The sequence below is a fragment of the Cherax quadricarinatus genome, chromosome 22, assembly GCF_038502225.1.
Source record: "Cherax quadricarinatus isolate ZL_2023a chromosome 22, ASM3850222v1, whole genome shotgun sequence".
In the NCBI taxonomy this organism is placed as follows: domain Eukaryota; kingdom Metazoa; phylum Arthropoda; class Malacostraca; order Decapoda; family Parastacidae; genus Cherax; species Cherax quadricarinatus.
The window spans coordinates 18,690,158-18,706,985 of record NC_091313.1 but is presented as its reverse complement, the minus strand read 5'-3'; the positions used below and the strand labels follow the sequence as shown (position 1 = coordinate 18,706,985).

The following is a 16,828-nucleotide window of genomic DNA, read 5'->3' as shown; positions in this document are numbered from 1 at the left end:
TGTAGCACGTTTCGTAAATGTTGGCGAGGCTTTACAAGTGATCTCTGGAATTAATCTGGTGGAACGGTGAGAAGGGGCGGGAGCGCTAACTAGTAAGAGTCATACAGCGTAATGGGGATAATGGGAAGCAATGCGGTATGATCTTATAAAGGAAAGGGTAGTTCAAGTACCTTAGATCAAGAGCCTTTCACCGGCATCAAGGCACCCCTCTTGGACTCCCGGTGATAATGGTAGCAATTACAGCGGTTGGAGAAAATATTCGGCAGGTATGATAGAGAGACGAGAGGTACGACTAAACTGACGAGAGTAAGACGACTGATCTAGGTAGTGGATATGACGGGTCACCGAACTTGCTGAAACAACGCGTGTTGGTGGCCTGATAACAGTGACACACGTCGTGAACTCTTGCTGGTGTTTTCTTTTTCTTTTCCTCGGGGCGATCATTACTGTTAATAGTGGTCACATTAAACGCTAAGAGCTACAAAGCATTGTGATTTGAAAAGAAAAGAAGGATAGTGTGTAGTCAAAGGTTAATGATAACTTGTGAGCAGATTCGTGCGGAAGCAAGTGCTGAGTTAGGCAACAAAAAAAAATTGTGGCACACAAACCCAGCTTTCACAAAACGAGTGGCAGCAGCAGCAGCTGTGGTGGTCGTACCCGGACGGACGCTGCTGAACGCAGTGCTCTCACTAGCCTCTCAGTAACGTCTTGACTATAGTGGTGAGTGGTCGCCGCATCTCCTGCAGGATGTAATAATATCCTACATCAATTTTCACACCTTATGACCTAACCACAGCGGCTGTACTTCACGTCCTCCGCCACACGCATGTCCACTTACAATATCGTTCGTGACCGCCTAAATGTAACTTAATGCGTGTAAGAATGTGTATTATACGTACTAATAAGAAAGTAATACTACAGGATCATTGTAGTAGGCCTGACGGCTCATGCTAATAGCAAATAGTGAATAAGTTGAAACTGCTAGTGATTGTTAAGGTTTTGTCCTGTGACTTGAAAGAACAAATATCTTTGTGATAGTGAACTAAACGCTACATTGATAATGAACAAAAAGTGAAGACGCTACTAATAGATTACATCAAATATTATGCATTCATTCACCTCACAACTGAGAAGTGTGATGAATGCTTCAATAAAACAGTGTACTATATATTATTGTTAATGTCGTGGGAAAGCGCTAAACTCGTAAAGATCCTCCACCATCACCACCTGGCCTCAATTATGGAAAATTTAATTAAGGAGAGGGGAGGGGGATGCAGATTAAATATCGGTGTTGGTGCGTTGAATCCTATATCTTGAACGTTAACGTGGCAGCTTTGGAAAGTGTTCAGCCATTGATGGTGGTTACGGCCAACATTCTGGCCTGGTACAGTCTATACTAGGCTGGTACACTGAGTTTGCTGCAACTTGTGTCGGCATTTTAAAGTTTTGACATCGACAATAATACTCATGTTGTCTGGGGAAATAATTTTTTTTTTAATAAATACCGACGATGGTGAATAATTACTGTGCGTGATTATACTGCTAATTACTGTGCATGATTATACTGCTAATTTCGCGTGATTACACTGCTAATAATTGTACGTAATTATACTTCTAATTACTGTTCGTGATTATAATGCTATGTGCATCATTACACTGCTAATTGCTGTGCGTGATTATACTGTTAATAGTACGATTTTTTTTTTTACATTTGTCGAATGCTGAGAAGTCGACCAATATGAGAGTATAGTTGAACACCCCCACACACAAACACGAGTCACTCCAGGAGCTGTGAATCGACCCCTGCAACCATAAATAGGTAAGGACAGACACACCTGTTTATTACCAATCAAAAACTCTGCGTATAATACACACTGATATAAACATACCCCAGTGTATGTAACACAATGATTACACGCATGGGTCATACGGCACCTGGGAGCGGGAGGTCAGCAGCTTTGATCCAAATGTAAGAATTGCTTCAATTTCCTTGGATGAAGAGCCCTTCACCAGCATCAAGGCGCTGCCCTTAAAGTTTAACACTTTAAGGTTGCTGGAATACCAGTATATCGGAACATAATCACTGGACACTTAAAATTGACACTAACACAGTGTGGTAGGTACCTCACTGTTCAGTGTACACACGTCATCACTGGTGGGCTTTAACTGTCACTAACTACTTACAACTACCGCAGCCCCGGCAGTGACCTAGTGACTGCCGCAGCTGCGGTAGTGACCTACTGGCTACTGCAGTCGTGGCAGTGACCTAGTGATTACTGCAGTCGTGGCAGTGACCTTGACGTCTGCCTAATCATCACCACTGACTGTGTCATCTCATGACACCGAGTTAATTGACTTACGTGGTGACACCACAACTACAGTTCAGGATGACACCACCAGTACAGTCCAGGATGACACCACTATTACAGTCCATGATGACACCACCACTACAGTCCATGATGACACCACCATTACAGTCCACGATGACACCACCACTATAGTCCAAAGTGACACTGCCACTACAGTCTATGATGGCACCAACCCTATAGTCCATGATGACACCACCAGTACAGTCCAAGATGACACCACCACTACAGTCCATGATGACATCACTACAGTCCATGATGACGACACCACTACAGTCCATGATGACACAACCACTACAGTCCATGATGACACCACCACTACAGTCCATGATGACACCACCATTATAGTCCATGATGACACCACCACTACAGTCCAGAGTGACACTGCCACTACAGTCTATGATGACACCACCACTACAGTCCAGGGTGACACCAGTACAGTCCAGGATGACACCACCTCTACAGTCCATGATGACACAACCACTACAGTCCATGATGACACAACCACTACAGTCCATAATGACACCACTACAGTTCATGATGACACCACCACTACAGTCCCGAGTGACACCACCACTAGTCCACGATGACACCACCACTACAGTCCACGATGACACCACTACAGTCCATGATGACACCACTACAGTCCATGATGACACCACTAGTTCATGATGACATCACCACCTCAGTCCAGAGTGACACCACCACTACAGTTCGGGATGACACCACCACTACAGTCCAGGGTGACACCACCACTACAGTCCATAACACCACCACTACTACAGTCCATGATGACACCACACCCACTACAGTCCATGATGACACCACCACTACAGTCCAGGGGACACCTCTACAGTCTATGATGGCACCACCACTACAGTCCAGGGTGACATCACAACTACAGTCCATAATGGCACCACCACTACAGTCCAGGGTGACATCACCACTGCTCTCCATGATAACACCACCAACACTACAGTCCATGATAACACCACCAACACTACAGTCCATGATACCACCACCACCACTACAGTCCATAACACCACCACCACTACAGTCCACGATGACACCACAACCACTACAGTCCATGATGGCACCACCACTACAGTCCAGGGTGCCACCACCACTACAGTCCATGATCACACCACCACCACTAGTCCATGATGACACCACAACCACTACAGTCCATGATGGCACCACCATTACAGTCCAGAGTGACAACACAACTACGGTCCATGATGGCACCACCACTACAGTCCATGATGACACCACCACCACTACAGTCCATGTGACACACCACCACTACAGTCCATGGTGACCACCACTACCACTACAGTCCATGATGGCACCACCACTACAGTCCATGATGACACCACCACCACCACCACCACTACAGTCCATGATGACACCACCACCACTACAGTCCATGGTGACCACCACTACCACTACAGTCCTGGGTGCCACAAAGAAAAAAGAGATGTCGTAGACACAATAAGAGAACATTGCATCAACATCCTTAGGCTCAGACTGTTTAAGACTTTCCACAAGATATCAGAATCTATATTGCAGGAAGAAATGTAGAGGTTTTCAATCAGGCTGTGATGGGCATGTGGGCCAGCGAGCCGCCAGCAGTAACAGCTTGGTTGATAAGGCAAACACCAGACAAGCCTGGTCCAGGGCCACCCTGCGAGAGGAGGATTATTATAATCAAAACCAAACGCCAAACCTACTAGTGTCACACAGCGCTGTGTGCGAGTAGGAAAATTCTTTGAAAGTCATTCAGTGCATATAGACAAGCACAAATAGGAAGCGCGTCTGTTTCGCGGTTAGCAGGAGGGTCAAAGCCTAGAACGACGTCTTGCGCAAAATGACCCACATTGGTTTAGTGCTTATAATAAAATTAAATGGTATGGTATGGTATACTAAAATAACCAGGCCTGAAAATCAATTTAAGACTGTTCAAAAAAACCACTTACTCGCCCAGGACTAAATAATCAACACTCAATATTTAACATTACCAATAATTCTCCCAATTACTTAAATCTTAAAACTTAAGGACAACATACAGTATATTGATCTTCTTGTTTGTTATACACTATAATGCGATAAATTTGTACAACTATAATGATTTAATATCGAAATATTCAAATTTCATTGTTTCAAATACTCAATTGTACTTCATATTGTAAATTGTTTACGGCAATTTTACCACTAAACCTTTCATTGCTTGTTAATTTTAAGCCTGCCCATAATGCTCTACATACAAGGGGCTTTTGGCATGTACACCCAACTACTATAATTCCTTGTACAACTATGTATCATGTCCAAATAAACTATATGAATATGAATGAATGGTGTGGTGAGAGTATGTTGTGAGAGTATTGTATGGTGAAAGTATGGTGTGGTGGGAGTATAGTGTGGTGAAAGTATGGTCATATATTCTTATGATGGTGTAGCAGTATACAAGATATAGAACAGCAGAAGCGTGGGGGCGGGTGGGGGGGGGGGCACAGAGGCGTCGTCATCGTCTCGACTTTCTCTCTGTGGGCCCCGCCTCCTTCCTTTTTCTGGCCTACTAACCTTCCCTCTCCTCTTATCCCACCTCACTTACTTCCCTCCCCTCCCTTTATCCCAGCTCACCTTCCCTCCCCTCCTTTTAACCCAGTTCACTTACCTTCTCTCCCCTCCTCCTTTTATCCCAGTTCACTTACCTTCGCTCCCCTCCTCCTCTTATACCAGCTCACTTACCTTCCCTCCCCTCCTTTTATACCAGCTTACTTATCTTCCCTCCCCTCCTTTTAACCCAGCTCACTTACCTTCTCTCCCCTCCTTTTATCCCAGTTCACTTACCTTCTCTCCCCTCCTCCTTTTATCCCAGTTCACTTACCTTCCCTCCCCGCCTTTTATCCCAGCTCACTTTCCCTCCCCTCCTCCTCTTATACCAGCTCACTTACCTTCCCTCCCTTCCTACTTTTATCCCAGCTCACTTACTTTCCCTCCCCGCCTTTTACCCCAGCTCACTTTCCCTCCCCCCGCCTCTTATACCAGCTCACTTACCTTCCCTCCCCTCCTTTTATACCAGCTCACTTACCTTCCCTCCCTTCCTACTTTTATCCCAGCTCACGTACCTTCCCTCCCTTCCTCTTATCCCAGCTCACTTACCTTCCCTCCCCTCCTCTTTTTACCTCAGCTCACTTACCTTCCCTTCCCCCAGCTTACTTCAACCATGCCACCCCGTCTTTCCTGCATGGAGTCACCCATGCCGGAGTGACTTGGAATAAACAGGTTTATGTAAACTGGAAGTATTCTGAGGTTACTGTAACCTGCGTCTTGTCTAGTTTTACAACCGAACCCGTATACATCCACGGAAAAGTGCTAACCCCGTAGGGGTCATGTAACTTTCCAACTATACCACGAGCTTTCTTTTTTTTTTTAGTATCATCTACTTGAAATCTTTAACCCAACTATTTAAACTTGAGTTTTCATAAATTTATTCTACCCTCCATGTAGATTACTATATTCGCGGCTCTCATAGGAAGCGTTAAACCCATAGGGGTCACAAAGTGCTAAAATTTAGGTATTCCTCCAATAGGGGATACCTATTATTGGGTGTCATTTTTCTGTCTTCTTCTGTGGCTTTGTGCGATACTTAAGAATGCCTCTTATGATCATATTTCACCTTTAAATGCTAGGGCACCTTCAGATTGTAACTGGCCTGTGTAAGCACCAATTTTATAGGTTTTAACACATCCCTGAGGGGCTAAAAAAAAAAACGAAGAAAGGAAAGAGGGCTACAAAAGAAAGAAGTAAGGAGAAAGTCTGCAGACAAGGTGAAGGTTATACAGAAGGCAGGTCAAGAGAAAAGATGTGAAAGCAGAGGTCTGGTTAGGTCACGAGTGTTCTAAGATTATATGAACTGGCAAGAGTATTTAGAAAGGCAAGCATGTACTGAAACAAAACCGGAACTAAGATTTATATTAGGAATGGTGTGTGCATCAGGGCCAATTTAATAAGACAGCATCTGTAAAAGCTAGAAAAAGGATATGCACTAGCAGAGGACGAGTTTTATAGGATGGTTGTGGTCCCTAACATGACAGAATAGTGTTGTTATTGTCAGCAAGGTGAACACATCGTCACAGACATGTTATATTTTTCTCTCCAAAACAAAACCTCCTCGAGGGAGGCTCCTTCATGCTGGTAAGAAGCTCTTGATCCAAAGAAACGGACCTGTCCTCCTCCTCCTTGGTCTGTACCCGAGTTCCTCACATTCCTCAGGCATTGTATGGCCCACACAGTAACAACACTAACCCGATGCAGAATATTCTGTATTTGTCATAAACATTGTATCTAACCAGTATGACAGAATTACCATTAAGCTATGTGCTTGGAGGTCCTGGCTTTTTCTGATAGTGGTTTGACTACAAACACCTTGCTGATTATGAATGTGGACCAAAAACTCTGCCAACGATCTCAGATGCACTGAGACAGTACATGTACTATACAGTGGTACCTTGTCATATGAGTTTAATTCGTTCTGTGACCAAGCTCTTAATTCAATTTGCTCGTATATCAAATCAATTTTCCTCATTGAAGTTAACTGAAATACCGTTAATCCATCCCAGCTCCCAAAAAACCACCCCCCTTTTTTTTGTTACCTGTTTTTAAATAAGAAAAATGTATTTATAAATAATAAATATTGTATACTCCACCCACGACCACTACTCCACCCACCACACCATCTCTACTACACCCACCACCATATCTACTCCACCCACCATTATCACTACTTCATCCACCACCCTCACTACTCCACCCACCACCATATCTACTCCACCCACCACCTTCACTACTCCACCCACCACCATATCTACTCCACCCACCACCTTCACTACTCCACCCACCACCCTCATTACTACACCCACCACACTCATTACTCCACCCACCATTATCACTACTTCATCCACCACCATCACTACTCCACCCACCACCATCACTACTCGACCGACCACCATCACTACTCCACCCACCATCACCACTACTCTACTCACCACTATCACTACTCCACCAACCACCATCACTACTCCACCCACCACTATCAGTACTCCACCCATCTTAATGTTTCTGGACAAAATCCGAGTGTTGAAATGGAGGTTACTGCTTCCCCAGATTTATATGAGAACCAAACAAGGGACGAGGTGCCTCACTACAATCTGGGATTAGTGTGAGAGTATTATCCTTCCACTTATGTCTAGGAAGAGCATGTGAGATGGGACAAAGTACCTGAGATTCCTCTGCTAGCTTCTGCACTGGTCGGACGTACCTGCTCCCGGTTGGCTGTGTGCTTTGCTTGCTCCTGATTGGCTGCATGCTTTGCTTGCTCCTGATTGGCTGCCTTTCGATCCACTTGATGGAAGAAGCTTTTGGTGTTGTTTGTTAAGGAGAAATAGCATTGATTTCTGTTATAAGAAAGACATTGCTGATTGGTTGATTTCTGGAAACTCTTCATCTTGGCTCCAGGACTTGGTGCGTCGCTGGCTGCCTGCCCCAGGGCAGACTGTTGGCCTCTGCACTCTTGCAGCTGGGTGAAGTCTTCCCACCTCAGCCTGTTGGATGTTACCTGCTGGTATATTGTTCAAGAGCATCACGACCACACCTATGCACTCTGTGTATGTGTAATCTTTTGCATACAGACATCCTCTTACTCGTGTTCTGTTGTGAAGGCATCTTTGAGAATTAGACAGCTTTTTTTTAAACCAATATCTTTTTTTTGTGTGACACGGGTTTAGCTCTCTGTTGTGCCGTAATCTCCTCAGAGGCCAGTCAAGCCCTCTTCATTGAGGTGGTTAAAGATCCCCACACAGTGGATCGGCTTGGCTATATCGCTCTGGAGACACCAGCACCTTTCTCTCTCCTCTAAAATTTTCTTCTTTTTTTCTGGATCGGCTGGACCTGCTCCTGCGTCGGTGGGAGTATTCGTCTGGTCCGGTGCCCGTGGCTGCATTCCTTGTAATTAACGCATGGGACGCCTAATCTTGGCAGGTACACTTACAACACAAACATGATCTGTCAGAATTACGCACTTGACGCCCCTTAGACGCCACTCACGATTCAGGCAGCATTCCACCTGTGCTGTTGTCACCATGGCAACTGCACAGAGACCCAGTTTTCCGACAATGGCCTTGATGTTAAAGTACTCTAAAGCTGACAAGGATACGATTGACTATGCCTCTACCTTTTTCAATATTACCCAGGCTCGAATGATAAACATCTTTAAGACTCATACCGGATGTAAGGTAAATCTTGATCCTGTCAACTATGATCTATGTACAAGTAAGGAAGTCCGAGAAAAGCTCTTTCAGGCAGGTTTTGTTATCGATTGGGCTCCTGATCAAAAGGCCAGGAGTACAGTCGTGGCAAAATTTGTTGACTCATCACTGCTAAACGATTACACCCAGAACAAAGACGCCTTGATGACAGACATTTCAACTCAAAATGAAGTCACAGTTGAGGAACTTTTCCATCCTGAACGCTCTAATATCCTTAAGATCAGATGTTCCACTCCTGATGAGGCTGATAAACTGTTCAAACATGGTGTTCGAGCTAACTACTTTCTTATTCCACCTACTTCATTGTTTCTACCTAACTATGTCGCTATTCACCAGTGCTACAAATGTCTTGAGTTTGGACATCTAAAGAATACTTGTGACAAGCAACAGCTGTGTTCCAGGTGTTCTTCTCTAGGCCACACATGGCAAAAATGTTCCAACACTCCAAAATGTTTGCACTGTTCTCAGGCACATTCTGCTACTTTTTTCAACTGCCCAACTCGTAAGGATTATGTTTCTTCATTACGGAAAGACCAACCTCTGAACCTCCCAAACCCAGTCTTGACTCCACGTTCACAAACACAGACAACATTCTCATCCACTTACCAACAAAACTCTTATGTTCCTCCTGCTACCACTTCTACAACTTATCCTTCCTATGCTGCTGCTGCACAAACCAACCTTCCCTCGGCCTCTTCATCCTCAAAACAATCTAATATCCTTGAGACCATTGTGCTCACGGCTGTATACTGTCATAAAGCATTTAAAAGTGCCAACTATTCAACGATGCTGAATGATCTTTTGAAAGCCAACAACTTTGACACCATCATTTTCCCTCCTGATTTCTTTCTTCCTAAGGATGAACTTTTTCCAAACTGCTCTCTCTCCCCTCCAGGAAATCCTCTTCAAGCTTCTACTCAGGCAGACCCTTCTCCTTCCACCTATATGCCACAATCCTGTCCTTCTACTCCTTCCACCAGCTCTGGCTCTAACACCATACGATCTCAACCTCCTTCTTCCTCTACTCGTCCTTCTCGTTCTCTTACTCCAAAGTCTCGAACTACTACTGTGGAACAACGGTGTGACCTCTCTCCTGGATTCACCCAATGTCTGGATACATATAATCATTTAATGTATCAAACCCAGCCCTCGACCTCTCCCTCTCGCTCCTACTCTTCTTCTCATATTAACAATACACCTAGTCCCACCTCCCACTCCATGCCCCTCTCACCTTCCCCTTCCCGTTCCCAATCCAGAAACCGTAAATCACAACTGCAAAAAAAAAGATCAGGTGCTGGAAAACACTTACAATCTCGTCCTTCAAATAACCCCAACCATGGCTCTTAAGGTTATTCAATTTAACATAAGAGCTTATAACGCAAACAAATACATTCTTGCTGACCTCGTTGAATCAGAACAACCAGACGTGTTGCTATTAAACAGCACGTGTGTACGTGATGATCAACGTATCAGACACTTAGGATATACAGCCCGTCAATCTCCTGCTGAACACTGGAATGGCGTAGCTATTCTTGTGAAGAGTACAATAAAACATGAGTTCTTATCCCTTCCATTTACATATTCTCACAGCATGGCTGTGAAAATTTACACGATACACGGACCAATCATCCTGTACACGACATATACCAGACCCCATCAAAACATTAACATTCATGATTTAACCATTCTTTTTAATCATACACATCTCCCTGTTTATCTACTTGCCGACCTAAATGCCAAACACACAGATTTCCATGACAACTACACAAATCTACGTGGAAGGCAACTTCATACACTTGTAACACAGAAACATCTCATACACCTTGGACCTTACTTCCCAACAGTCTTTACACACCTTGGCCAAGGCACCCCTGATAAAATTTTTACAAACAGAGCTAGTAATCGCTTACATCACTACACAACACCAGGACCACTCTCTGGATCTGACCACATTCCTATCATTTTGCATATTTCCTCAAATCCTATACTCATTCCAGTTCGCTCCTCTCCAGCTTATTCTCAGGCAGACTGGGATCTGTTCAAACAACGCTTAAACACTCTTGATCTCACACACAACTATAACAATAGACCAGTATCAGACATAGACACACAAATTCAACGCATTCAACAATCAATTACCCAAACTGCTACAGAGGTTACCCCAATGACACACCACAAAGTACGATACTCTTTTCGTCCATCAGAAAGAACAAAAAGATTACTCACATGTTACAGACACCGTTTCTTAGCAAACCAAAACAGACTCAATATCATCCGATGGGACCTCACTATTTTACGTACACATATCATCCATAGCCTAGATGATGACCACGCCCGGCATTGGCAATCAATTATAAATCATACAGATGTTCAACGTACAAGAGATCCAAAAGCATTCTGGTCATCCATTCGGAAACTTACAGGCACCCCTCGATCCACAACCTTTAGACACATAAACAGCAACAACAGACAGATCTCTGACCCTGCTGAAGCGGTACATATTTTCAAAGACATATGGGAAAACATCTTCCACCCACATCCACCAGACCAAGCTGCCATAGCACACACATTAGACGTAGAAAGATGGGTATCCAACCATGAAGATTTAACAAATCCTGACCCAATCATAAACCTAAATACCCTATCTTCCACACATCCTCTAAACTCTCCTTTTACTGTTAATGATGTTCACTCCTTACTAACTCACCTTCCAAAAAAAGCTCCAGGAGCTTCAGGTCTGTCACATACAGTCCTTCGTCACCTTCCACTTTCTGTTGCTTCTGCTATCACTGACCTCTTTAATGCCTCTCTAGCATCTGGCTATTTCCCTCCATTCTTTAAATCTGCAACTGCATGTCTCATACCAAAACCTGGGAAAGACTTGACTGACCCCAAGAACTATAGACCAATCAGCCTTCTTGAAATTTTAGGTAAGACCTTTGAACGACTAGTAAATATGCGACTCAGGACTCACCTAGAGACACATAACTTGCTTACTGAAAGACAATTCGGTTTCCGACAAAAACGATCTACCCAAGACGTTTTGAATGTGATCCTGAACTATATACGTATCAATAAAGCCCAGAACTGTACCTCCGCCCTCGTAGCCAAAGATGTAGAAAAAGCTTTTGACACTGTTTGGCATGAAGGATTAAAATACAAACTTTGCACTTCCTTTGACTTAACTTTAAATATGATGAAATTATTATGTCATTTTTTAGATGGCAGAACGATGCGTATACGGTTCAGAGATCATTATTCTGACTATTTCACATTAAAAGCTGGTGTACCCCAAGGCTCTGTCCTATCTCCCACCCTATATATACTCTACACGAATGATTTACCAGAACCTCTTTACCCTAACACAATTACCCTTTCCTACGCTGACGACATCACTCAACTCACAACACATGAAAATTTTCGTTTCCTTGTACGCAGAACACAAAGAGAGGTCGACAGGATTACCGACTGGGAATTATTATGGCGCATCAAAACCAACCCCAATAAGTCAAAAATCACTTACTTCCATAGAATGCGAGATGTCCCCACTCCTGTCGAACTCAAAACAAGCACCTCCCGTACCCCCATCCCACGCTCTTTCAAGACAGTTGTCCTTGGTATTACCCTCGACCACACACTGAGCTTCAAATCACACATCACTACAAAGACCATACTGGCGAGAACTGCACTCTCAAGGCTACATAAGCTGCGAGGAGCCAGTCCCAAGACAAAACTACATCTTTATAAAGCTCTCATTCGTCCTCTACTCTCATACTTTCCACTCGCTTTGACGTCAATTGCCAAGACAAACGCACTAAAATTTCAACGTATCCAGAATCGTGCATTACGTTGGGTGTTGGGAGTGAGGTGGGACGAATTTGCCACTAGTGAATCTCTCCACCTCACGACAAACACACCAGCTTTGAACGTGTACTGGAAGACACTTAGTGACAAACAACTTGACAGATTTGAAACATATCATGACTACTGGACTACTTACTTAGATGATACTCTCAGACGTCCTTACAATGATGTAAATCTTTTTCAATCATTGAATGATCCGGCACCTCCACCAACATACACATAACTTGTCTGATTTTTGCTAAAATATAAAAATAACTTAAAAAGTGCCATTGCCGTATAGCTGTGTCTTTGTGCGTTTTTAGGGCTGAAGTGCTTGAGATTGCGTTTTGCGTCGCCTTTGCAACAACATGTCCCTGAACCATATCCAGTCATTGCAGATTGAAGTGCTTCCGGTCAGTTGCTGTCAGCACCCGCAGAGTCCCTGTTATTTTTATGTCGTCTTCGTTATTGTTTATCCAGGCTTAGCAGTTGGGTCTAGTCCTGACTCTTCTCTCTTCAACTCAAGACATTCCTCTCACCATCTATTCTTCGCACTGTCCCCACTTGCCCCTCGCCCCTCGGGGTCCTTACCTGTGAGTCCTATCCTATCCAGTGTGACCTAAGTGTCAGTAGAAGTAGCAAGATGTACCTGAAATTTATATATGCAAGTGCTAGTATGGAAAATGTAATTCCCTGGAGGAGATAGAATCCTTCATAGGGGGTTCCTTGCAGTGGTGAAAAGCTCTTGATCTGACCAAAAAAAAAGCCTTACTCTCTTTCCACAGATTAAATAATAAAGTGGGAAACTGGAAGGTCCTGTACTACTTAAAGTGCAAAGGAGTACAAATTCATTGTCCTATGTACTACAATGTCCAGGGGTCTTTATTTTTGCTGACAATGTAACATGACTAACAATGAATGCAAAGAATGATGGAATAAGAGGAATGAAAACTCCGGATTACTTGCAATGCATTTTCAAAGTAGGCCACAATAAATAAAAGCAAACAGAAAACAATCAGGACAGAAGAAAAAAGTGCATATAACAATGTAGTGAAAATAAATGATCACATTATCATGACAAAGAGTGCTGCATCCCACATCCCTGGATTATTATTATTATAATCAAAAAGAAGCGCTAAGCCACAAGGGCTATACAGCGCTGCAGGGTAGGGAAGGAAGTGAGGGTACTGGGTGGCAGAAGGGGGGAGGGATGATCAGTAGGTTACAGAAAACAGCGGGGCAGGGGATAGTGTGGGGGTAGAGGGTAGCAAGAGATTGAGGTAGAAAGGGCTGAAGGTATCAGAGTTTGTGAAGTCAGTTGTTGTCAAAAAGTCAATGAGAGAGTCCGGATGAAAGGTGGGTCCATCAACGAGAAGGGAAGGTAAAGAGAGAGCAGCGGAGCGAAGACAATGACGGAGGTAAATTCTGCGTGCTCGTTGATAAAGTGGGCAGTCTAACAGAATGTGGCTTACATAATGGAACCTGACAATTCTCACAGAGAGGAGCAGGGCGCCTCTCCATGAGATATCCATGAGTAAGACGAGTATGGCCAATGTGAAGACGGGAGAGAGTAGTCTCCCAACCTCGACACTGGTGACAAGAAGACGGCCAGTAACCTATACTCGGTTTAATAGATTGAAGTTTGTTACCGAGCATAGTAGACCAACGTTGTTGCCAACGGGTGTGAAGGTGGGTAGCTATTGCAGCAAAATAATCCGTAAATGGAATACCTCTATATGAAACTGGTAGGTCATGTACTGCTGACCGCGCAGCAGTGTCTGCCTGTTCATTGCCCTGTACGTCAACATGACCAGGGACCCAACAAAAAACAATATCTTTATGCTTGGTAAAGATGCGGCGTAGCCAAAGTTGGATACGGAGGACTAAGGTGTGAGGTGTATCAAATTTCTGTATAGCCTGTAAAGCACTAAGGGAGTCTGAGACAACCACAAATGATGACACAGGCATAGATGCAATATGGATAAGTGCTGCAAGAATGGCATACAATTCAGCAGTAAAAATACTAGCCGAAGATAGTAAATGCCCTCATATGACGCTGTCCGGAAACACTGCTGCGAATCCTACGCCGTCAGAAGACTTAGAGCCATCTGTGTACACTGCAATGGCATGAGAATGAGAGTGGAAGTGGTCAAGAAAAAGAGAGCAGGAAGCGACCGTAGACAGTTGGGCTTTCGAGCAAGGGAGAAAGAACAGTCTCGAACAGCTGGAACCTCCCAGGGGGGAAGGGAAAAGTGAGATGCTACATGAACATAGAAAGGTGGTAATTGAGGAGAAGACAAGAGCGAATGTAGGTGAAGAGAGAAGGGATGGAGTAAACAGGGGCGGCGAACAAATAAAGAATGTCTACTAATATCAGTGACCATTCTACAAATGGAAGGATTGCGGATATCATGAGAGCATACATAGTAGCGAAGGCAATGGGCATCACGGCAATCGGATAAGGATGGAATGTTCGCTTCTGCATAGAGGCTCTCAACAGGGGAAGAGCGAAAAGCACCAAGGCATAAACGTAATCCTTGGTGATGAATGGGGTTAAGGCTAGAGAGAGTAGCAGGAGAGGCCGCTGAATAGATCTGGTCACCATAATCAAGTTTCGATAAAATGAGGGTGGAATGTAGGCGAAGGAGAGTTCGACGATCAGCTCCCCATGAAAGATGAGCAAGGGTTTTAAGAAGGTTCAGCTGGCTGTGACAAGTTGCCTTCAGAGAGGTAATGTGAGGTTTCCAGGATAACCAACGGTCAAAGAGGAGGCCCAGAAACCTGACTGTATCACGTTCAGGGATACGGGAGCCATAGAGGTACAAAGGATGATCGGAGATGACAGAGCTTCTAGTGAAAGTAATTTGGTGAGTTTTGGTACTGGAAAATTTAAACCCATGTGTAGTGGCCCAATTGGAAACACGGTCGACCGCATGCTGGAGAGAAACTGTAATGAGGTGACAGTCAGCGCCTGCACAGGCAATAGCGAAGTCATCAACATAGAGTGATGACCAAATATTTGATGGAAGACTAGAGGCCAAATCATTTATAGCAAGGAGAAAAAGTGTTGTGCTCAGAACACATCCCTGGGGGACACCTTCAGCTTGGATAAAGTCCGGGGAGAGCACATTATTAACCCAAACACGGAAATGTCTGTCAGTTAAAAAGTTCTTAAGGAAGGATGGTAGATTGCCTCGGAGGCCTAAGGAGTGGGCTTGGGCCAAAATATTATACCTCCAAGTTGTGTCATATGCCTTCTCAAGGTCAAAAAATATGGCAATAACTGAGTGGTTATTCGCAAAGGCATTACGAACATACGTATCCAAGCGTAGTAAGGGGTCTATGGTAGAACGTTCCTTACGAAAGCCATATTGACGAGTGGAGAGACTGTTGTGTGTCTCTAAATACCACACTAAACGTCTATTTACCAGGCGTTCCATCATTTTGCAAACTGCACTGGTAAGAGCAATGGGATGTTAGTGGGAGGCTTCATGTCCCGTAGTGCCCGGTTTGCGGAAAGGGAGAACAATGGCAGATTTCCATGGCTGTGGAAGAACTCCTTGTGACCATATAAGATTGAAAAGGCGTAATAGGACTGCAAGGGCTGACTGATGTAAATGTTGTAGCATACGAATATGAATGTTGTCGGGCCCAGCTGCCGATGATCGGCAAGCTGAGAGTGTTGCCTCCAGTTCTTGAAGTGTAAAAGGCACATTATACTGTTCTTCTCTGAGAGAAGAAAAGTCCAAGGGTGCTAACTCTCTGGCAGACTTTGAGGAAAGAAACGAGGGGCATAGATGGAGCCCCTGAGAAATACGGACCAGATGATTGCCAATTTCATTGGCAACATCTAGTGGGTTTGCTGTATCAACACCAGGAACGCACAGAACAGGAGCCGGGTCAGGAGAATATTTACCACTCAGTTTTCGTACTTTTTTCCAGACTGCACTCATAGAGGAAGCAGAGGTGATGGTGGAGACATAATCTCGCCAGCAAGTGCTTTTAGCGTCACGGATGACATGGCGAGCGACCACACGCTTCTGCTTAAAATCAAGAAGTCTCTCCATGGTTCTATTGTACCGGTACCTGCCCCACGCAGCGCATTTCAAATGTACTGCACGAGCACAAGCAGGAGACCACCAAGGCACGCATTTCTGAGAATGCCTGCCCGAAGTTTGGGGTATAGAATGAGAAGCTGCAGTTAAAACGGAGGACGAGAAGAGGTGTAAAAGCTCATCAACGGAGGACAAAGAAGGAACCTCACTAAAAACAGTTAGTTGTGAGTAAAGGTTC

The 16,828-nt window shown here is 44.3% G+C and overlaps 1 protein-coding gene across 4 annotated transcripts in view; it reads left to right on the top strand.

Annotated features, from left to right (window-relative positions):
* Positions 1–617: 617 nt before the first annotated feature.
* The window catches only part of LOC128689746 (uncharacterized), a 50,889-nt gene continuing 34,678 nt past the window's right edge, over positions 618–16,828 (top strand). For 3 of the 4 annotated variants that reach the window (XR_011392306.1, XM_053778169.2, XM_070087505.1), the window contains exon 1: positions 700–749. The gene's annotated coding sequence lies outside the window, so the exon portion shown is untranslated. Of the gene's footprint in view, positions 750–16,828 lie in introns of all 4 variants that reach the window. The other variant, XM_053778168.2, reaches the window with a different exon arrangement.